The 24155-nt window shown below is 35.6% G+C and overlaps 2 pseudogenes; one reads left to right on the top strand and one right to left on the bottom strand.

The window, feature by feature from the left end:
* Positions 1–24155, top strand: part of LOC138161312 (THO complex subunit 7 homolog pseudogene) — a 203643-nt pseudogene that overhangs the window by 74402 nt on the left and 105086 nt on the right.
* LOC138161198 (5-hydroxymethyl-dUMP N-hydrolase pseudogene) overlaps positions 1–24155 on the bottom strand; it is a 31926-nt pseudogene that overhangs the window by 939 nt on the left and 6832 nt on the right.

The raw sequence follows: 24155 nt of genomic DNA, 5'->3' as shown, positions 1-24155 counted from the left end.
CAATGCTCACTAGAGAAATGCAAGTTAAAACCACTCAGAGATACCACCTCATACCTATCAAATTGGTTAATATGAAAAATGAGGAAAATGAGGGATGCTCAAGGGGATGTGTAAAAATTGGGACACTAATGATTTATTTGTAAAACTGTTAACTGATCCAGCCATTCTAGAGAACAATTCTGAACTAAGCCCAAAGGGCTATAAAACTGCACAATTCCACTGTTAGGTACACATGAGATCAAGGAAAATGTTAAAGAACTTATTTGTATAAATATACTTCTACCAGTTCTTTTTGTTGTGTTAAATAATTTTAAACTGGCAAGACGCCCATTAATTAGTGAATGACGGAACAAGTTGTCATATATGATTGTGATGGAATTCAATTTGTGCTGTAAGAAATGACAAGCAAATGGTTTCAGAAAAAAAACTTGGGAAGGTTTATATGATCTGATGCAAAGTGAAATGTATGAAACCATGAGAACACTGTACACAGTAAAAGAAATATTATAAGAACAAACAACTGTGAAATATTACTCTGATCAAGACAACAATCCAATACAATTCCAAAAGGCCTATGATTGCAAAAAGCTATTGGGGGAGAGGGAGAAAGGGGAGGAGAGGGAGAGAGAGAGAGAGAATTTATAAAATCTGAGTGCAGATTGAATCGTACTTTTCATTCCCTTATTTTTCTTGGATTTATTTTCTTGGATTTTCTTTGGCAACATGACTATTATGGAAACATGTTTGGATGCCTTCACATGTATAATTGATATCATATGGGTTGCCTTCTCACGAGTCAGGGAAGGGATGGGAGGGAAGGAGGGAAAGAACTTAAATTTAAACTTTTTAAAAATAAATATTACAAAAAATTTTCACACATAATTGGGAAATTTTTAACAAAATCAATATATTTAATAAAATAGCATCACTTAAGAGATCTTTTAAACTTATGACTGAAAAAAATATATTATTTGCAGGCTGTCTCAAGTGACTCTTTCAAAACCACTAGGCTAATCCTTTTAAGTTACCCTTGATCAAGAAAATGTACACACACACACACACACACACACACACACACACACGTGTAAACGCATATATGTGTATTGCATATATATATATTATTGACTATGTATATGTGTGTATACATATTCATATGTCTCTTTCCATATATGTAATATATATCCATATATATCTATATCTATTTTCTATCTATCTATCTATCTATCTATCTATCTATCTATCTATCTATCTATCTATCTATCTATCTATATAACATCAATATAAAGCACACACACATCTACCCCTTGGACTGAGGTCTAAGAGAGCTAATCTAGCTCTATTCAAAAGGAACTATCATCAGACTTATAACAGAGTAATAAAATGTTTGGCTCTGACAATTTAAAAGACCTACTAGTCATAAAGAATTGTGAGTTTCATAGGTGGAAGGAGAATGGATATTGAACACACTGATGAAATCACTGTTTTATATGTGCATACATACACAAATATTCGTGTATTATGTATGTGTGTATGTATGTATGTGTGTTTATGTATATATGTATGCATAAATTTGCATGTGTAACTGTAACACCAAAGCAATATTCACAGCGGCCATGGTGACTATGCATATGCTGGTTTACTTGTGAATCACAAAATGTAACAGGCTCTCCAAATGGAAGACAGAACCAATTTATTGGTTTATTTATTCAAATTTATTTATTTATTCAAATACTAGAAAACTGAGTCCCAAAACCTGAAAGCCAAATTAATTACAGTAACCATGAAGTTGGTACACATAACCAATGCAGCGAACACCCACATTCCCAAGCCTTCCTAAACCTTTCCTCTGTCAGGCCTTCAAAACAAAACAGACTACCTCAAGCAAGAATGCCCCTCTCCCACTCACAGTAGCTCTTCAGACTCCACACTGCTTGCTTCCAGCAATTCTGGCTGCCTCTCAGCTTGTGCTCAGCTTTTTATCCCAGACATTAGCTCCTCCCTGATCCATCCCTTCCTGGTGCATCAGCAAGTTCCTCCCACTGTGGGATTCATAAATTCTGTTTTTTAACAAAGGCTTGATATAATCAGGCAGAAAGCTCAACTTGAAACAAGGTGCTAAGTACTTGTTTGCTTGCCATTAGAAGGGGCAGGGAAGATCTTCAAATCCCCATTACCATCACAGTAACCAGACCTCTGATTACATTGGTATAAGCAGATTGAAGGAAATTATTTTTCCTATTATGTTAATAACCAGTTTTCAGTTCTGATTCAGGCTTTTTATTTCCTCCTTCAGGGACCAGCCTTTGTAAATCAGTCAGTCAGTCTCTGAAGTGCATGGCTTATAGATTAGATTGCCCTAATCCTCAGGGTATGTGCTCCATCTAAGGCAGGACCATACCCAACTAGGAGACCTTCTGTTTGAAGTGCAAACAGAATCTAATCTAGATAAATTCTTGCCAGGAGAAGATAAACCTATGTCCTTGTACCGATTACCAGTGTTTAGTTCGAGTCAAGTCATGAAGGAGAAAATAAACTGAAGTGATCTGGGTGAAGATGTATTCCTCTATCCAGATATCTTGAGGCTGCTGATCCAGACACATTCTCAGCAGGAGTTGGAGACATTTAGTCCACCTCCTCATTTAAATGTTCACCAATCAGGGTTGATTTCTCCTGTCAGGGGCATTCCCTTTCAAAAAAATAAGCTATTAAATATCTCCATTAGGCATCTTTGGTTACCGAGAGAAACCAATGATCACGAATTTATTGATTATTAGCTAGTCTAATTAAGAAAAAAAAATTTGTCAGTTACCCAGAAACTGTCTCTCAGGTCTTTCATTCTTCTCAAAATCCAGAAACTGTCTCTAACGTTGAAGATCAGCACTCAGCCAGCAATTTATATTCTTAGAGATGTACAATGAGAAGAAAAGTGACTACCTAGGTTCACATGATGGATTATGTCAGAAGCAGGACTTGACCCAATGTGTTCCTGACTCAGAATCTGGATCTAAAGCAAAATGGTACTTCTTGTACTTTATACTACAAAGATTAAAAACATGGCTATGTTCAATTCCTGGAAGATCAGTGTTTTTTTTTTCAACATTAAAGTTATTATAACAAATTGAGAGCTAAAATGAATACTTGAGGCCATATAATTGAATACTCACATTTTGCAAATGCAGAAACTGAGATGCACAGAGGACAAGTGACTTGCCTAAAGTCATATAGATTGTATCAGATATTTGGGTTTTTGTTACCCTTCATCCTCTAAGCTCACAGCTGACTCTTTCACTATTAGCATGCTACCTTCAAGTAAGAATGAAAGCTTTTAATAAGAAGAAACATAAAACTAAAACATAAGTGTGATAATTTCATTAATGAATGGTCACAAAAAAACAAAGTAAACTAAAAGTTAAAAAATGAGTTTAAATTATTGATAATTCATTAATTTGCTCATTTCTTTTCATCCCCACTATAGGAAATAACCTTAGTGTGTTAAGGCATATATAGTGTACAATATAACTGGGCTCATTTCAAATAGAACAGAATCATTGAATCAGATATGATGTTTAATCCTGTCTTAAATTCAATGCACTATGAAATGCTTATATGATGCTTTTCAAGTTATAGACATTATTTTAAATTAATATAATATTCATTAATTTATAAAGGCCCCTCATTTTTCCCACTATCCTTCCCACTGAATCGTTTCTGACCTCAAGGTCTAGTTGAAAGTGAAGAGCCATATTGCATGAATTTCCAGTCTTTATGGAAGTGTCAGTCTGTAGATTTTTAAAGGCACTTTAAAATAGTTAATGATTTTAATATGACACATCAATAAGACAGAGACATTAAAATTTTTGGCTTTGTCTCTCATAAACACAAAGGGATTACTCTTGGTATGATTTTCAGTTCTAGCTAGAGCCTTTGTCCCCAGGGCTAGTTAATCTTGCATCGCTTCCTGGCCTGTTACAATTTTAAGATTGTCACAAGAAGGATATATTTCATGCCATTTTCTGTTCTCATTACAATCTTCAGATTGTTATAAGAATGGATTAATTTTCTTCAATTTTCTGTTCTCATTACAGACTGTTATGAGAATGGATTAATTTTATGACATTTTCCTTTTACGTTATAATCTTTGTTATGGGAATGAGAATATGTAATGAGAATGAGAACATATCAAGCATTAAAAGGTCTGTGAGAACTCATGACAAAGATTGTAACAAGAAGAGAAAATGGCACCTAATCCATTCTTCTGACAATCTGGAGATTGCCAAGCGAACCTAGAGTGACACTGCATTTATCCAAGCTGAAGACAAAGATTGTTGAGAAAACAGGAATGAGTACAAAATTAATCAGTCCTCCTGACAATCTTGAGATTGTACTTAAGCTTACAGCATTTCTCTAGTACAGCACTTATGTTAAATGATGTAAAATGCAGGTGAGTGTTATTTACTGAAAAAAATATCATTTAGAGATTATAATGAGCAATAGTGCTAGTTATAGTATGGTTCATATTTGAAAACCATTACTTCATTTTAATATAAATGATCATCACCTAAAATGTCAGCAAGAAGTGAGGGGTCCCATCTTCAGGTCTCATCTAAATTGGGCCTCTGTTAAAACATTCAATTCTTTCTTTTCAAAATGTGTTTACACTATTTTCCATACCCACACAAACTAAGCAAGCAATTTTCTCCTTGTGAAAATTAATAGACTCTTCACAAATAATGGGGTCACTTTAGGCAAACAATTATGTTTTTCACTCATATCAAAGGTAAAACACAAGATGACCCTGAATACCTAGCTAGGTTATAGATTTTTAACTCATAAATAAATTGAACAACTCACTTAATTCCTAACATGCAGAATATTATACTTCCCTTAAACTATCTTATAACAAACTATACTTTAGGTTGTATCTTAATAATAATATAATATCAGGTAGAAGAAAACCATAGAGGTGATCTAATCCAATCTCTTCATTTTACAGATTAGGAATTAAGGTCTATACTAGAAAATTACAATTGCAAAGCCTGTAATTGAAAGAGAAGCAGGATTTAAACTTAAGTATGATGCACACCAAATATAGGGCTCTTACTACTGTGATACTCTGCCCTCTCACTAATACTCTGCAAGCAAACAAATGGATACAGTGATTAGCAATACTCTGAAAGTTGACACAAGTTTTACCCAAAAAGATGATTCACCAAAATCCATCCAGTCCAAAATTGTTGAGAAATATTGTTAAAAATGAAAAAAAAGTGTTTATTTGCATTGAAAATGGAACTTTTTGTCAACCTCTACTCTGGTAAATATTGTACTAGTCTATCAGATCATTCACTAAACTAAAAACCCATTTTCCTGGGTTAATTAGTTTATTTAGTTAATCTGTGTGCTTGAACCAATCGGCATATATAATTACTGAAAGGAAATAGAGTCCTTTGGATTTTCTCCTCATATTCATTTTATAAAAGAAAAATAAAACTCAGAAAGTTTAAAGAACTTACTCATGATTATATAGTTGATGAGTCTCATCATCAACTCTGGGTTTAACTCTGTCCTTATAAAATATTTATCCTTCTTTCTACTGTGTATAAATGTGTGTGTGTGTGTGAGAGAGAGAGAGAAAGAGAGAGAGAAAGAGAGAGAGAGAGAGAGCTGAACATAAAATCCCAAGGATTACCTTTATGAAAGAAAAATATTAGCTGAAATAGAGACTACTTGGGATAACTTAGGACTCATTCTCATGATAGACCTTTAGTTTAGATTCAAGAAAAGTCATTCTGAAAGGCTTTTTTTTTATTCACACCATTAATAGAACTAAAGAAACAGAAAGAAGCTACTTCCTTGATTGAGCATAAGACTCATAGAAAGCTTTCTTCCAGACCAGATGAAGTAGCATTGAGAAGTTTGTATTATGTACTTTGAGAGAAAAAGAAAAAAATCATAAAGCATATTTGGTCCAATATCCAGGTTTTATAGAAGGAAAGCAAGACCCCAAAATAATAAATTACTTTCTCAAGAAAGCACAGATATAAAATACCAAAGCTGAGATTTAAAGCCAGGTCCTCTGACTTTAAATCTAGTGCTATTTCCCTGACATATCATTTAGAAAATGGACATTCAACGAAAGAGGGCCCTTGACTAGAAAGGGGTGATTTTTGGATAACTAGAAAGATTCATGGAGAACTTTGGACTCTCTAAAAAATTTTTTCCTGAGCCAGATAAAGTAGGTTGTTTATCTACTTTATATACTGCCCTTAATGTTTATAAGTAGGTCTGTTGCTTTCAAAACAACCAGAATGAAAGTATGTTGATACTAATGAGTTACTGTGGGAGATGAGGAGAAAACTATATCTCCTATACCAGTAGTATTTGAGGGAAATATTTTTAGAAGTGAGCTTGCCATTTCCCAGCAATGTGGATGACTAATAAAAACAATTTGTCACTATTTTCCTCTCCAAACTCCTTTTTGACTTTCAGGGGTTTCCCACACCTTTCATCTTCAGTTATCACTCAAAGTTATCATCAAGTCATAGATTTTTTTTTTCAGAATTAGAAGGGACCTTAAATATGATAGAGTTCAAATTACTTATTATATAGATAAGGAAACTAATGTTCAGAGTGATAAAGTGACTTGTCCAGGGTCATACAACTAGTTAGTAGTTGAAGAAAGACAAAAATACAGGGGACCTTAACTCTGTTTTAACTCTTTTCTTATGTTTTTCAGCTAAAATTTGGCCACAATCATCATTTCAAATTATGCCTGTCATCAAATTAATTGTTTATGATTGGTGTCATAACATTTAAAAAGTAAAACAAGTTTAAATATGCTATTTAACACATTCCTGTTTTCCTGACAGCCTTTTTTTTAAAAAAAAAAAGGAGAAATGCAGTCTCATTTTTATTTACTAGACAAAAAAGATCTGTAAAAGCAAAAGAAAATGGCAAATACTGACAATTGTTGAAATAAGTATAAGGGAAAGGGATTCTAATAATAGTGAAATTGTTTTTATAGGATCTTTAATAATCCAGTCACTGTCAATGTTGAAAAATAAATGTTTCATTTTCTCGTCCTTTTTCTTTCCTTCCTGAATATGTAATTTCTGTTCTTTTGTAAAGAACATACATTATAGGAGTCAGGTTTCTGTGTTTCTAAGGGTCTGTAACTATAAGTAAAAGCAATGCATTAAAAATAGTTATTTAGATTTTTGTGCTTCTAAATGTCAAATTCAGGTAAGGGTATTTCATCTCAGCACTTAAACCATTTAAAAAGGTTATGGGTTTTGGGAAATAGCTCTCAAATGATGACTCTATGGAGTCATTATCAAGTCCATGTCTAAATTACATAACTAATTTTGGCACTGGAAATTGTCCTTGTGGTTGTAGATTTTTACTGTAGACTTTCTTTGCTTTACTTCCCCTTCTCTTTTTCAGATTGTTTTTCAGTGAGTCAGTATCTCATTCTATCTTAATCTCTTTATGTTCATGCTGATATCAATAGAACTATAAGAAAGTTTGTATCAAAAACATTGCAGTATATACTAGAAAGATTTATCTTGTCATATGTGAACCTGACTGTATTTTCTCCATTACTTTTAACTATCAGTTAGCAAGAATGAGATTCATCTAAAACCATATTTATGAGTGTTCTTTTCATTTTGGTGAAAAAAAAAATGTGAAGTCATAGCACCACACAAACTTTGTCAAGTCTTAGAAGAAATACAAAGTCAAAATTTCCAGTAATTTTCTGTAATGGTCATAATAGGTAGGAAGATGTGAACTAAGAGCATTAGGCTGAGAAGTAGGAGACTTGAGTTCTAGTCCAGGCTCTGCTATTAAGTTTTTGCATGACCTTTTGTAATGTAATGCCAAGGAAAGGCAACTTCCCAAGGTCACAATACCAGCATAGGTGCTCTCCATTTTATTCAGTGACAAACCAAGAACAGAGAAGGTCAATATATGACATCATTCAAAATACAGCATTTACTAAGGGTGATTAAATAATCTCCAAGTACTATCCTACCCCCAGGACCTTCCATTCATTCAATCAATTACAAAGTCCCTATTCTAAATACTACTCCACCCCTAGGCTGTACTTTCATTTAGTCCACCACAAAACCCCTCTTCTCAAATGGAGATTAGTTTCCAAACATAAGTAGTACATTCATTTGTTCAACCATAGAACACAAAAAGGTCAAAAGTTCCCTACCCCTGGATCACAATTGAAATCTACCCCAGAGTTACATCAAATTTAAGCACAGCAATTAATACCCAAATGGAGGTCTTTTCTTCATCTTGACAGGGGCAAGTTCTCAGCAATCTTAGTTCCTGGGGAGACAAGGCTTAGCAAGGCCACAAGATACATTGCCAGTCTCTTCATTAATTCATCCTCTGTCTGCAGAACAGTCCTAGAACCCCTGAAAACATTAGCAAAACCCTCTCCCGGGATTTCTGTAAACATACAACAAGAAAATCCTTCTTCAGGGCTTGTGAACCAACAGAAAGGTTCCCAGACCCCTGCAACAACAGCACTGTCCTTCACTAGTGGACAGTATTGACTCTCTGTCTGCAGGACAGTCTCAGGATCTCTTAGCCAGCAGCCAGGTTCTAGGACTTCTTCAACAGGACTGTCTTTCACCAGTAGACAAATCTGGCAAAACAACATCAAAACAGACAGACAAAGTACCAGCAAAACAGCCATGTCTCCTCAGTCCTTGGCAGCTCTGGGGACAGGTCTCAAAAGTCCAGGGCGATTCAAAGTGGTCCCCAGCAATCCTCTCAGTCTCTCTCTCTGCCTCCATGAGGGTGCTGCTTCCAAAAAGTTCTTCTGCCTCTCTCTTGTCTCTCCAAATCTATGTCACCAGCTCCTCCCAGTTCAGGACTTTCTTTTTACATCAACAAGTCCATCCCACAGGTGGGATTAACAAGCTCTGGGTTTTAACACAATCAATTTGAAAAACAAGCCAATAGAGGGGGATCTTTATGTTCCATTACTATCACACCTTTAGCAAGTAAAACTTCAAGACAACAGATTTTTGTTGTTGTTGCTATTGTTGTTTCAGTAACATGAAAGCTTTCAACTAGGTGATATGTAAGTTCTCTTCCCCATCTAGAAATCTAGAATATCACTTGGAAAAGTATCCTCTACTGTTCTGATATCAAAATTAGGTAAAAGAACCACAAAAATTCTAGGAAGTAATAGTTATTTTATATGACTGAAAATGCCTGGTAAAGTCTGGCCAAGTATCAGAATAAAGGCTTGACAGGAAAAGGAAGACTTATTTTATCTCAAAGTTAAATATAATACCAGATGAAAAATCTTTAGCTCTACTTAGCTATGAATGCAGCTGAAATCAGAAATAGTGAGAGATGATGCATCTTTAAAATATAAATGAATTTTAGTTCCTCCAATCTAATCACATCTCCCTTAGTCACTGTCTTCTTGTGGGAGTGCAATTGCTACTACCCTAGGTTCTTGGTCAACAGTCAAACTTTCATGCCTACATTTTAGAGCAAAATTATACTCAGTGGTATTGAGTCAATGCTTTTAGACCTGAAGCATGATATGTTAAGATGTTAATATTATATTGTCAGTTTTAGAGATCCCAAACATATATCTTCTGCCCCTTAAAAAAGTCAGCATCATTCTCATAAGGCTAGAGTTATCAACAAATATTTATTTATATTCAGAGTTATAGATGGTTCTTATTCACTACTATACAATGCACCCTGAAACACTATATTTAGTAGTATCTTTCCTGTTGTGTTTTTATAGATTTTTGTGTAGCCTTACTGGAAGCTGGAAGGTTAAATTCTCTTTCAGTATTATATTATTTTTGCTCACATTTTGAGACATGCATTCTATATTTCTTTATTCAAAAATTGATTAGAATGACAAGGAAGACATTTTTCCAGATTAAACATTGATTCCAGACTTCATCTGCAAAAATGTCTATATAGCACTAAGCTTCTTGATATTATTTTACCAAACAATGCCTGTTCTGTTGCTGTGCACAGAGAATAACTGTGTTTTTAATTTCAAATATAAAAGTTTCAACATAGTTTATTAACTTATTTAATTTGTCTTTACTTCTATATTGGCTCTAGCTTGAAAACTAATAAGATATTCATGACAAATGCAACATAAAGACAATTTAGGAATAACAATTTCATTGTGAAAGAACATGAGAAAAGTCAAGAAATGTGGTGGGAAAGCATGTTTTCTAAAGATTATTTAAATTAGGGGGTGGCTAGGTGGCACAGTGAATAAAGCACTTGTCCTTGAGTCAGGAGGACCCGAGTTCAAATCCAGCCTCAGGCACTTAACACTTACTAGTCATGAGATCTTGCGCAAATCACTTAACCACTATTGCCATGCCTTTCCCCCTCAAAAAAAAAAAAGCAAAAAATAAGATTATTTAAAATGTTTTTTTGTTTGTCTGTTGTTGTTTTGTTTTGATTTTGTTTTTGATTTTTTAGCAATTGGGGTTAAGTAACTTGCTCAAGGTTACACGGCCAGTTATTTCTGGGTGTGGTGCTAAGTATCAGACCCCGGATTCGATCCCAGGTTATCTCAACATGGGGGCCGGTGTTCTTACTTGCTGAGCCACCTGGCCACCCCTAAGCAATTGGAGTTAAGTAACTTGCTCAAGGTTATATGGCCAGGTGTTTCTGAGTGGGTGCTAAGTGTCTGAGCCCAGATTTGATCCCCAGGTCATCCCAACACTGGGGCCAGTGTTCTTACCTGCTGTGCTACCTGATCACCCCGGTTTGTTTGTTTTTTAACTTTGTCTTATCATATATACCATTCATAATAGTTATTATTTATATAGCGTTTTGTAATTTACAAAGCATTTTATATTTATTGTTTCATCATCCCAACAACACTGAGACAGTTCTATTAATCATTCCCATTTTATACATGGGAAACTGAGGCCAAGATATATAAAAATGAATTGCCAGAAGTAACACAGTTGATGTCTAAGATGGGATGTGATCTCGGGTTTTCCTCACTCCTTATACAGCCCTCTATCCATGTGGATGCTGCTGAGTTTCTGAATAAATTTCTCCCACCCCTACCCAGTAAGTCATCCCTTTTGACAAATATTTTTTTTAAAAAGGAAAACATAACCAGTTCATTCAAGTTGATTACCATCAATTGAGTTTGACAATATATGCACTATTCCACATTCATTATCTCCACTTCTGAAAAGTAGTTTCTCAACTTCTCCTGTGGGATCAACTTCTTCATCATTATAATTACCCCCAAATTGGCTTGCTATTGTTATTGTTTTCATTGATTTCCTGCATGACATTGTTCTGGTTCTGTTTACTCTGCATCAATTCCTATTCTTTTCTCTTCTTTCTCTGAATTCTCTATATTGATCATTCAAAAATTCATTTTGCTAATGCAAAAATACTTTGGGATGTTTCCTACCTATGGAGAAAGATAAAATGATTCCATCACATAGCAACATCTCTCATATCCTGTCTCTATCCTAAACTACTTTTTCCCTTCTCCCCCTACCCTACTTAGTGGTCAATGAGGGTGGAATATTTCAAAATTGATTATCACAGGGGATATTTTTTGGCTTTATATGTGTTTCTATCACTTTTTCTTGAGTTTTCTCTTCAGCCAAAAACAAAATAAGGAAAATCACAAACTTGCTGTAAAGCCAAGCATGAGCAGCTTTCCAGAGCACGGCTGCTTCCAAGCATGAACAGCTTTCAAGGTTGTGATTACAAAGTGTAGTAAACACTCTATTTATTCAATAACAAATTAGAGCAAAACATTCACAAAAAATCAAGGTACAGCATTCACAATGTTACAACTTATCATAGAAAATTAAAATACAGCATTCAGTGACATAATAACTCAACAACTTATCACTAAAATGGCCACATAGTTTTCCCCAAAGTGGTCACATAGTTTTGAACAAAGTACAATCATTTAGTCAGTCAGTCACTTAGTAACTCAATCATTCAATCATAAAGTAAAAAAAGTCGAAGTCCTCCACCCATGGACCACACTAAGTTACAAATCAGTCACTATTCAGTCATCAGTCACAATTCAATCATCAGTCACTACCCAGTCATCAGTCACTACTCAGTATCCTCTTAAGGGGTAATGGAAAATACACAGGCCATCCACCCCTCAGTCACAAGTAAATCACAATTTCATCAGTCACTACTCAGTACCCATGGAGAGGTTTTTTCATCTTGACTCAGGGCAGGCTTCCATGATTCCTCTTCCATGGTCACAGCTCCCACCTGAATCTAAACAATGCCACCTGAGTTCAAAGGCAGACAGCCCCCAGTTCCTTGTCCAGCTCTCCTTGCAGTTCCTGATCCATATTGAAGCTCACTGTATCCAGTCCACCTCAAATCCTTCACAGCTTCTGTTCCTGGGAATAGAAAACTTAACAGAGAAAGTACCAACACCACAGTCATGCTTACTCTGGCAGCTCTGTCCTAAAAATGAAAATCACTTTCTCCATGGAAGTTACAGTCCAGCAGCAGCAACCCAGCCTTCAGATGCTCATCCCAAGAAGTTCTGACTTTCCCAGCTTGTGCTCTTCCTTATATGTGGTATAGCTCCTCCCTGTTCAGCCACTTCCTGTTACATCAGCAAAAGGGGTTTATCCTTTCTGTTTCTTTAACAGAGGCTTAATTTGAAACAAGGTGCTAAGTACTTCTTAGCTTTCTAATACAAAGGGATCTTCAAATTTCATTACTATTACACTTGCATATAGTTAAATCATTTGACCGGGTTAAGGATTAGTTCTTTCATCATTTAGAATGAATGAACTAAGGAAAACTTTTTTTAAGAAAGTGAAACAAAGGTTCAAGTTCAAGTCCTTCATTCAACAAATAGATGCCACTCTTCAGGAATCTGATGTAAAAGCACCTCAATGGTGTGCAGGGAATATTTTGGTCCCTTTCAAATAAGTCTCTTCCATAAGGTTATCTGGAGGAATCATAATTTTATCCTTTCTGACTCTTCACTCCTACCGATTCTTCCCCCTCTGATGCAAATTTTGAAAGGTTCTTGAGGTATCCAGAAAGAGATCCTGAAGTAAAATATTATGTAAGAAGCATCCTTCCCCCCAGACAGCGCAGGCTACAGAAGGATCCCTCATCTCCAGCAGGCTTTGTGGTTAATAAACACACCAGACTGTTTTGACAATGCCAAGCAGTTCAAATTCCTACAAGCTTCTTTGTTTCAGAATCAGCATTCTCCTCCTGACAAACTCCTCAGAAAAGATTTTTTCACTCAAAGTAGTCAATTATCTCTCTGACAAAATAGGCATTCAAACCCCTGTACTTTTGTTACTTTCAAAGAAGGTTAAGGAAATCTCCCTATAATATTCAACCAACTGAAGCAGGTAAAAATATAAATAAAAAGGTTGAATAAGAGTTGTTCATTCTCTTGCCCCTGCCTTTCTGAAGGAGCTAGGAATAATTTATCTCAGCCAGACACTGCTCTTGAAGAACAGTAAGCAGATAGAGATGACAACAGTGGCCATTTAAAATGATCCTACCTATTTGTCAATAGGGAGGCAGGGCCTGAGGTGAAACAGTCCCCATTTAATTTCATTGTAGCCCAGGAGTTTTTTACCTTCCTAATATATTGATGGTACCTTTTTTCACCTGTGGGCTTTAAATTCTCTTGTCAATTGATTTTCTCTGCTACAGATAAGATACTGTGTATTTCTCCTTCATATCAAAGTAAAGATAAATCAGTGGATAGGAAGGAATAAAGCAAGAAAGACTGTGCTACTACTGACAAAAAAAAGGATCAGAAACAATTTCATTGGTTTTTTTTTAGTTGTTACAGGTCAAATATCATATAGTTGTACCTAGCAGAGCAATATGCATATCAAAAAGTGTTCCAATTGGCCTCAGAAAGGTCTAAGCATAGCTCCCCAGATGTCTCCTAAAGAGAGGTAGAGGGTGTCTATCACTGCTCAGCTATCATAATTTGTAAGTAGCATTGTTCCAATGAGTTGATTATATTTGCTTTCTGAGCTTGCTATCAGATACCAACATAAAAGGAAAATTAATCAGGACTTTTTTGATATCTCTGTCCCAATGTGCTCTGGTTCCATGCCTCCTGTCAGCAACATCCTTTAAAAGTTCCCAGACACATAAACATACTACAAAGTAACCTTAAGATTAGAAGAAGTCTGCATTGCTATTTAAATGTTGTATAATCACAGAATAATTTTATTCACTCAATAGAAATGGGCCTTTTCCTGAACATGGAAAGATACATGATTCTTACTGTAGGAAGTGGTCAATAATTAATTTATAAATGACCTCTATCACACCTAACATTATACTTGATATTGCTAATATGCTACTTTTTCTGCTCTTGGGGACACACAGATTAGGCATTGGATCCATTTCCCCACCACGCCCCCATAATTCTCCTTCACATGATATAATGTTCAACATTTCAGGCAAACTGGCCTATTTGCTTTAACCGTGTGACCCTGGACAAATCTCTGTATATATATTTGTGTGTGTGTGTATACATATACAACCTTTTGTTATCATTAATTACTGTTACTACTGCTGCTACTAATAATATTAATAATAACTAAATTCAGGATTTTACCCCCTACTTTTGTATCTTTATATAGGAAACTTTTCTTCATTGTTATTGTCTTAACCCTGTCTCACTTCCAAAAATATCTTGCATTTACTTAGTCGGGGAACATATGTGCCCCCACCCCCCAAAAAAAACCTGCTTAAGAAGCAGGAACTTTTGTCATATTTTCCCAGTGTCTACTATCATGCAAGGTACTTTGCACATAGTAAGTGTCTAATAAATGTTCAGGGAACTGAACCATTTTGAGGTTTGTTTAAGAAAATTAGATAAGGCATATTCTATTCATTTAAATAAGGACTAAAATGAAGAAAAAAAATGGAAATCAAATTTCTGACCTTGAGGAAGAATAAAATGTTTAGAATATTAGTTTCCAATCCTATTAAGTGATTGTCCAAGAGCTAAGAACTAGGGGGCGGCTAGGTGGCACAGTGTGTATAGTGCTGGCCCTGGAGTCAGAAGGAGCCGAGTTTGGTTCTGGCCTGAGACACTTAACACCCACACAAAAAATACTAGTCATGTAACCTTGGGCAAGTTACTTAACCCCAATTGCCCTCCAAAAGGCAAAAAAAAAAATAAAATAAAATTTAAAAAATTTTAAAAAAAGAACTAACAAGTACATTCAGGTTTGCTTGAGTTTTGTTTTCTTCAGTGCAGATTCTATGACAGCCTGTCAGTATGAACAGTGAATAATAATGGATTAAAAACTGGTATTTAAAAACAATTTTCAAAAATAATGAAGATGAAAGTCAGGGAAAATGGGAGGTGGCATTTCTGTCAGCAAATGCAAGTTTCCTTGTGAAAATAGCACACTTAATCTCATGGAAAAGGCAGGACAAATTTGTATTTACAGAAATATTCATGGCTGTGCAGTGCCTATTCTCATTCTAAAGAAATATGCAGTCTTCAAAGTATCTGCAGTGTGTATGGATGTTTCCCTTTGTTCTGTGGTGAGCATTTAGTGTGAGGATAGATTAGCTTGAGTCAGTTTCTCTTTTTTATTCCCCCAAATACCTACACAGGACCCAGGATCATCCATTCTGGAAATACTGCTTAGGGAGAGGTCTAGTGAAACACAATGCCTTAAAGCTACCCCTGAGAATGCTTAGGACTGATGAAAATGTGCTTCTTATGGAGCAAATGGGAAAAGAAGGGTAGAAACAAAGTGGGTTGGATGGGCATAGAAATGCTTTCCTGGTCCAACAGTAGAGCATTGAAGCAAAATATTGTTTGTATTTCACAATTATACATGACTCAACCTAGAAATCACTTAACTAGTTTCATAAAAAAGCAAACACAATTTTAATATATGGAACATTTTTTTTCATGTACTCAGCTGAATGCATTTTTATTCCTAAGGAACTAGTTTTGCCTATATTCCATATTCTTGCCTATAAAAAATTGATTCTATTGCTCTAATTTTATTGGATTCTAATTTCCCCAGTGTCTAAGTTACTGCCTAGTAATAGACTAGGTTTCTTAACCCTTTCAACAGCTAAGGTACAATCATAGAATCATAATATTTTAAAGAAAGGAGGGATTTCAATGGACATCTATTAATATAAATATATAATAATGAATAAGATATTGAAATGATCAATAATATAAATGCACATATATACATATGTAAATGTATCCCATGTATATTTGCAAATAGGTATGTTTTTCTGAGTATATATTTAGAGTTGGGATGTGTATATATTTGTATGTATGTATATTTACATAGGTATGTATATATCCCTACTAGAATGTACCTAATAAATGGACATTCAACTCCTGCTTCACCACTGCCAATTTGTAAAGACAAATTATCTAATTCTACTGTTGAACCCTAAAACCTACCCTCAAAATCTAAGCTAAATGTGTCTGTTTACAATCTCAATCAATTGATCCTGGTTCTGCCCTTTAGAACAAAACAGAGACAGTCTGATTTAAGCCCTCCCCATATTTGAAAACATTTGTCATACCCCTTATCTGGCTTCTCTTCATAACTATTAACATTTCATATTATTTCAAATAATGTTCCTCTGGCATAGATAGACTTGAGGTTCTTCAGTTTTCAAGCTGACCTTCACTGAGCACTCTACATTTTATCAATGTCATTCCTAAAGTGTGGTGTCTAGAGTTGAATGAAAAACTCCAGATGTGAGTCTGACCTGGAAATAGTGCAGTGGAAATACCACCTCTATATTACTAGTGCCTCTGCTATTAAGACTGAGGTTGCATTCACACACACACACACACACACACACACACACACACACACACAATACTGTTGTCACCCATACAGGCTTTTTTTTTTAAGCATTTGGGTTTAAGTAACTTGCTCAAGGTTATACGGCCAGTTATTTCTGGGTGTAGTGCTAAGTATCTGAGGCTGGATTCAATCCCAGGTTATCCCGACTCTGAGGCCAGTGCTCTTACTTGCTGTGCTACCTGGCCACCCCACCCATACTGACTTTGTAGCCAATTAAGATCCCTAAAACAGGGGCAGCTAGGTGGTGCTGTGAATAGAGCACTGGCCCTGGAGTCAGGAGGACCTGAGTTCAAATCCGGCCTCAGAAACTTAACACAAAACTAGCCATGTGACCTTGTCCAAGTCACTTAACTCCAATTGCCCTACCTTCCCCCCTCCAAAAAGTAAGAAAAAAATGACCCCTAAAACTTTTTCATATGTATCTTGATATATCTACCATAATTTTGTCTATTTGAAACATTCTTTCTCTAGACCCAAAGATAGGATTGAGGTTAAACAATTTCTAATTGTGAAAAGAAATAATTACTTCTTCCCCATTACTTTGTATGTATGCATATGTGTTTATAAGACAATGGTAGAATTAAAAGAACAAGAAAATTCTAATTATATTTAGTATGCTTTATACATTTCACTTTACATTTCCTTTTCTTTATCCTTGGGCACTCTAAAAAATACTAGCATCAGAGGACAGAGAGAAACTGTACCTTGAAAAAATCTAACATACTTGAGTGATGCTTCCCAGCAAGAGGCAGATAGCAGTCAATGGACAAACTTCAACCACACCCAATAAGGACAGTAGTTGCTAGAATTCCTATGACCGGTGAGCCAAGGGGAATTTCTTCCTCTCTGTTTTTCTTTAAATCACAAGCCTGAGATGAGAAATATGATGATCCTCTCTTGTTCTTTCTTTCTACAAAACAGCATGGATGCAGAACTCTTCACAAGTTGACATGGAACTGTAACTTTTCTCTTGCTCTCTATGTTCAGTAAAATCCAAATCTGATTACTTATTTGGCTGTCTATCTGGCTATATCTCAACATTTTTCCAGAGAATATCATGAAACACTGTATCAACAATTTTTCTAAAATCTAGGTAAATAAAAATCTTCAATATAATGTTTCCACAAATTAGTACAACTATCAAAAAAAGGAAAGAAGGTTAATCTGATTTGACCTCCTCTTGTCAATATCAACCACTTTAAGTGATCATTGCCCCAATTTCTAGATGTCCATTAATCATTAATTTGATAATATGTCCTTAATATTTTCCAGGAATCAAAGTCAAGATTACTGGCCTATAGTCTGCAGATTCTATTCTATTCATTTTTTTTTTTGCAAAACCAAGATAACTTTTCTCCTTTTCCTATATTATAGTAATATTTTCAATTGATTCAGTCTTTCAGGTTTTGTTGACAATTGTTTAGAAATTCCAAACAGCAGTTTTGGGTTTTTTTTCAATTTTTTCATTTTTTTTCATTTTTCAAATTTATTAACTTCTGATTTACATCATTAATTTCCAGCAGATGTTGACTTATAAAGTTTCCCCTGATTTTTCCACCCATTTACCCACCACCCCAAAATAGCAGTACCACAGGATATGCCCTTCTCTAATTTGCTCTCTCCCCTATCTTCTCCCATACCCCCTTCGACTTTTCCAGTAGGGCATGGTGGATCTCTATGCCCCAGTTCCTCTATATCTTATTTCCCAATTACATGTAAAATAATATTAATAATAGTGTATATATAATTTTAAAGATTTGGTTTTTAAACATTGAATTCCATTTTTTTTATTTTAAATTTGATTTAAAAATTTTGAATTCCCTTCCTCCCTTGTCACCCACCCTTACTGAGAAGATAAGCAGTTCAGTGTAGGTTGTAGATGTGTAGCTAATGCAAAACATTAACATAGTAGATACATTGTAAGACTGACCATATTTCCCTCTCTACTATCCCAACTCTCACTTGTTATATTCTCTACTTTGATCCCGTCCCTTTTCGAAAGTGGGTGCTTCCAACATCCCTACCCCAAGCCTGCCCTCCCTTCCATTATTGCCCCTCTCATCCCCTTCCCCCTACTCTCCTGTAGGGTGAGACACCCTATTTAGTGTGTATTTCATTCCCTCCCTTAGCCAAATTCAGTGAGAATAAGGCTGACCTATTCCCTTTTGCCTTCCCATTCTTGCCCTCCATTTTAACCATTTGCCCTTGCCTCTTCTATATGAGATAGTTTACCCCATTCTGTCTCTCCCCATCTCCTCTCATTGTATTCATCTCTCACCTCTTAATTTCACCTTTTTAAGGATCATCCCTTCCTATTGAATTGGTCTTGTGCCCTCTATCTATGTATGCCTGTAAACATATATACACATTCATATATGCATTCATATGCCCGTATACCCTCCAATATAAACATATATATATACATATATATATATATGTAATTCTGTTCCCCTCAACTATTTTAATACTAAGAAAAGTTTCATCAGTTACAATTATTGTTTTTCCATATAGGAATGTTAATAGTTCAACTTTGATCAGTTCCTTATGATTTCTTTTCCCTGTTTACCTTCTCATGCTTCTCTTGCTTCTTGTATCTGAATGTCAAATTTTCTATTCAACTCCGTTTATTTCATCAAAATGCTTGAAAGTCCTCTATTCCACTGAATGACCATATTTTGCCCTGAAACAAGATACTCAGTTTTGCTGTGTAGGTAATTCTTGGTTTTAATCCCAGCTCCTTTGCCCTCCAGAATATCATATTCCAAGCCCTTCAATCCCTCAGTGTAGAAGCTGCCAGATCCTGAGCTATCTTGATTTTGTTTCCATAATATTCAAATCGTTTCTTCCTGGATGCTTGTAATATTCTCTCCTTGATCTGCGAATTTCAGAACCTGGCTATAATATTCCTAGGAGCTTTCTTTTTTGGATCTTTTTCAGGAGGTGATCAGTGGATTCTTTCAACCTCTATATTGTCCTCTGGTTCTAAAACATCAGGGCAGTTTTCCCTGAGAATTTCTTGGAGGATAATTTCTAGGTTCTTTCTTTGATCATGGCTTTCAGGTAGTCCAATAATTTTTAAATTATCTCTCCTGGATCTATTTTCCAGGTCAGTGGTTTTTCCCATGAGATATTTCACATTGCCTTCTCTTCCTTCATTTGTTTGGATCTGTTTAACAGCATCTTAATTTCTCATAAAGTCATTAGCTTCCATTTGCTCCAATCTAATTCTGTAGGAATGATTCTCTCCAGTGAGCTTTTGAGATTCTTTTTCCATCTGGCAAATTTGGCTTTTTAAGGCATTCTTCTCCTCATTGCATTTTTGAGCCTCTTTTGCCATTTGAGTTAGTCCATTTTTTAAGGTGTGATTTTCCTTTTTGAGGCTGTTGACTGTCATTTCATAATTTTCTTACATCATTCTCATTTTTCTTCCCAATTTTTCCTCCACTTTTCTTATCTGCTTCTTAAGGTCCTGTATGGCCTGTAACAAGCTTGTATTTTCCTTTGAAGCTTTTGATGCCGGAGTTCTGACTTCAATGTCTTCCTCCTGTTCCATGCTTTAATCCTTTTTGTCCCCCAAAAAAGGAGTCTAATATTAGATTCTTCTGTTTGCCTGGTCATGTTGCCCCTTATTTACTTAACTTTTGGGCTTTTTGCCACAATAGGACTCTGCCACCAGACAGGGGACCTTCCATCCCAAACACTGGGGTTTTCTCAGCTTCTGGAGGTATTAGTCGGGTGCCCTCTCTGAAGCCTCCACAAGCTCTAGCAAGCTTGTCACACACCCCAGGACCTCCACCCTAGACAGGAATCTAGATCCAAGCAGGTTAAATCAAGAGTTATTTTCCCTCAGAATGGTTGCTTGGTCCCCCTACAGTCTGCAGGCCAGAAGCTGAAGCGACCATGTGGGGGAGTCTGTGCCGCAGCCCTCAGAGGCTTCTCACCCTGGGTGCAAATGCTGACACACTCTCAACTACTGGGCCCCAAAGTCCAGAATGCACTGACCTATCACTTTGTCCTTAGCATCTATGTGTTGATAATTCTGGATTTCCACAACTGCTGGTGATCTGGAGTCCCTCCAGGTTAAGGCTAGTCAGGCCACCCTGGGGCTAAAACCTTGGTGTGGAGCACTGTGGAGGTCCTGTTTATACTCTGCCTTCTTGACTCCACCCCTGTTTTTTTTTTCAACATCAAAGGATTTTGTTTACCAGGTCCAAGTGATGGTAATTTCCCCCAAATAAAGTTTTTATTATCTTCCTTGGATATCAATTCCCAGTTATTAAAAATTGATGCCCAAGCCTTTTTTTTTAATCCAAATGTGGATGGCCTTTCCTCATAAACCTAAACTAATTCTTAGCTTTTCTAATTCTGACAGTATTGCTACAGGGCCATGACAGATCTTTGTATATTCATCCTGCTAATCTGACCTTGATTTCTTATTTTAAACTATTTTTAAAGTAATTCAAACTACTTAGTAAGTTTTCTGTGTATCTACAACATACCTCATGTGTCATTCTAATAAAAATTATTTCCTCTTATGTCTTAATGTTTTACTTTTATTCATCAGAGTTTTCCATCTCTCCTAAATTGACTTTCCCTAAAGATTTTTTTTGTCACAGTATGTTATCCATTTTTCTCTAACACTTTGAAAGTTAATTTCCCCAAAATTAGGATACATGGTAGATTATTTCAATGTAATAGGGGTCAGGCATATGTCTAGATACCACCAGAACCCTAATATGGTATCATCCATGAAGAAGATGCTTGGGAATATGCATATAAGAAACTGGATGACTGAAGCATGACTAGGCATTCTCTATTGTCTATAATATGGATGGAAACAGTTTTTCCCACTAGTGGAGCAGACAGAATGCAATAACAATTTGTCCTAAATTTGCTCTAGTTAGGTCTGAGGTGAAGGACTCCTTTACTCACACTACATGGAGTCTGTGTGCTACTTCCTTTTTTACCCACTCCATCTTACATCATTTGACCATGAAATGGTCATAAGATTTTGGTATTTCCTTTTTTCATTTCCATTCTGGGTGCATGGAGTGGACTTTCTGAACTGACTTGGGAAGTAGATCCATGAGGATGCAGGAGATCATTATCCTGGCTAGGTGTTGCATCTAGATCAGCAGTGAAACCCTGAGGAGTTCAGATTTAGGGATGCCAGACCAGTGAAAGTTGGCATTTCTAATTTTGGATTTTTACATGATTGCGTTAATGCTATGTAGGAACTGAACCAAACTATGAGCACAATTCCCATTCCCTCTCCAAAGTCTGAAGTGGTATTGAGGGATTATGCCCTCAAGGTGTTTGGAATTCTACATTGGCTCTTACCATAATTATGAACTAAATATCCCTTTATAAGAGCTAGTCTGATTTCAAGTAGTTAGAAGTGCTTAGTCACTGGGCTTCTAATAAGGTGAAGGACAGAGCTGGTGGAGCCTAGAGTAAACCGACAAGGTACTAGAGAGCTCAGTGTGAAGAATATTTAACAGTCCTGGGAGAGTTGGAACAGAGTCAACAATGTTGCACATTCTATTTTCTTTTTCTCAAATCTATATTGTAGGTAACTTCCTGCTACTTCTTATGATTTCAAACCCTAATAACTACTTATTCAACATTACCAAGAATCACATATGGATAGATTTATCCATAACATTTTAAAAATGAAATAATTATTAAGGCAATTCATAAAGATAATTGTCTTTTGGGAGAGGGGGAGAGAGAGAGACAAAGAGAGAGAGAGAGAGAGAGAGAGAGAGAGAGAACGAGTCTAATTGGTGACTGAATAATTGGAATTCTTCATCATTACTATATTATTTCTCTGTACCATGATTAGCTGTTTGTAATCTGTCTGCTGAATTCATCCATTTTCTCTTCTTCTACATGTGGCTTGTACTTTTTCTAGGTGACTAAAATAATGTCTGTCATTATCTCCCTTTATTCTCAGTCAAAGGCTTTCTGGTATACTGTGCTCCCTCCCCTACATATTTCATTATCCTGTTGTTATTTTTTTAATAAAGTACATATATTTTGGATCACAGTCATGAATATCATCACACATCTCAGTGATACCATTGAGATTAAATGCATCTTTCTGTTTTAGGGTCTCTAGTTCATTTTGTTTGTTTCCTAAGGTTTGATCATTTGTGTGTAGACATTTCAGTTATGCTATTGGCTCCTTTCTCAGATTTTTGTCTTCTGTGAACTTATTGGTGTCTCAACTCCTATTCTTCCTTAATAAGAGCTAATATCCATGGTATGTAGTTTAATAGATTCAATTAGATGTAAGAGATACTAGAAAGATTCATTCTCACAAGCCATAGTAAGGTTAACTTCTTTCCTAAGTTTCTGTTATTACAGTGTATTAGGTTATGATCCAAACATCCAAATTGTATTTTCAAACTTCATATTTTAGCATTATATTCACTTTCTAAATCATTTTTTGAATCTTTGGTATCCCTTGTCTTAAATGGGGAACAGTGTTGACAAAACCTTCTACATAACTTTGTTCTGTACCTTTGCCCCCACAATTTTGCAATCTTTGGTAATGTAATCTAGACTCCTTCTGACAGTAGTGTTGGTACTCTGAAGAAGTAGGCATAAATCTTTACATTTCAACAATGCTTAGAAGGATGTCATGTTTTAGATGTTTACACTGTTGGAAGATAACAGATCATTCTATTGTTATCCTTAAATATTTCTTTATTAATATAAATATTTAAAATATCCTTAAATTGTTATCCATAAATAGCTACTTCAGTACCCCTGAGTATCAAGTCAGCAATCATAACTATTTTTTCATCTTCTGACCATCACTGGATGATATTTAATGTGTGAGGATATAGTGTTTCTTCATGCTTCCCTCTGTGTGACACCTTTCCACTCTCAAACTTCCTAACACAGGTCCTTTCCCATCTGCCATTTCAGATCCTTTTTAACAACCTTTCCTTACTAAAACACACTGGAATTTTTTAATATATTAATTGAACTTGATAACTTTCAGGGTAGAAAAGAATTATTTAAAAACCTTCACTTTTTCAAAGAGAGAAAAAAGCCTACATATTGAGTACTCTGTGTATATAATAATCATTTGGCTTTGACAGACATGTAAATGTGGAAGATTTGATGTAAGTCACTACAAAGCTTCTCCTACCCTACATACTTATTTAGATTCTGTCTTTTCCTACAGAAGCTAGAAATAGAATGCCTTCTAAAGCATACCTGAAGCAATTATTTATATGACTCTAACTTGCTAAAAAGAACTGTCTTGAG

The sequence above is a fragment of the Petaurus breviceps genome, unplaced genomic scaffold, assembly GCF_028583685.1.
Source record: "Petaurus breviceps papuanus isolate PSGF00001 unplaced genomic scaffold, PetGlider_PUasm1.0 184, whole genome shotgun sequence".
In the NCBI taxonomy this organism is placed as follows: domain Eukaryota; kingdom Metazoa; phylum Chordata; class Mammalia; order Diprotodontia; family Petauridae; genus Petaurus; species Petaurus breviceps.
The sequence above is the reverse complement of the archived record's forward strand: the minus strand, read 5'-3'. Positions and strand labels throughout refer to the sequence as shown.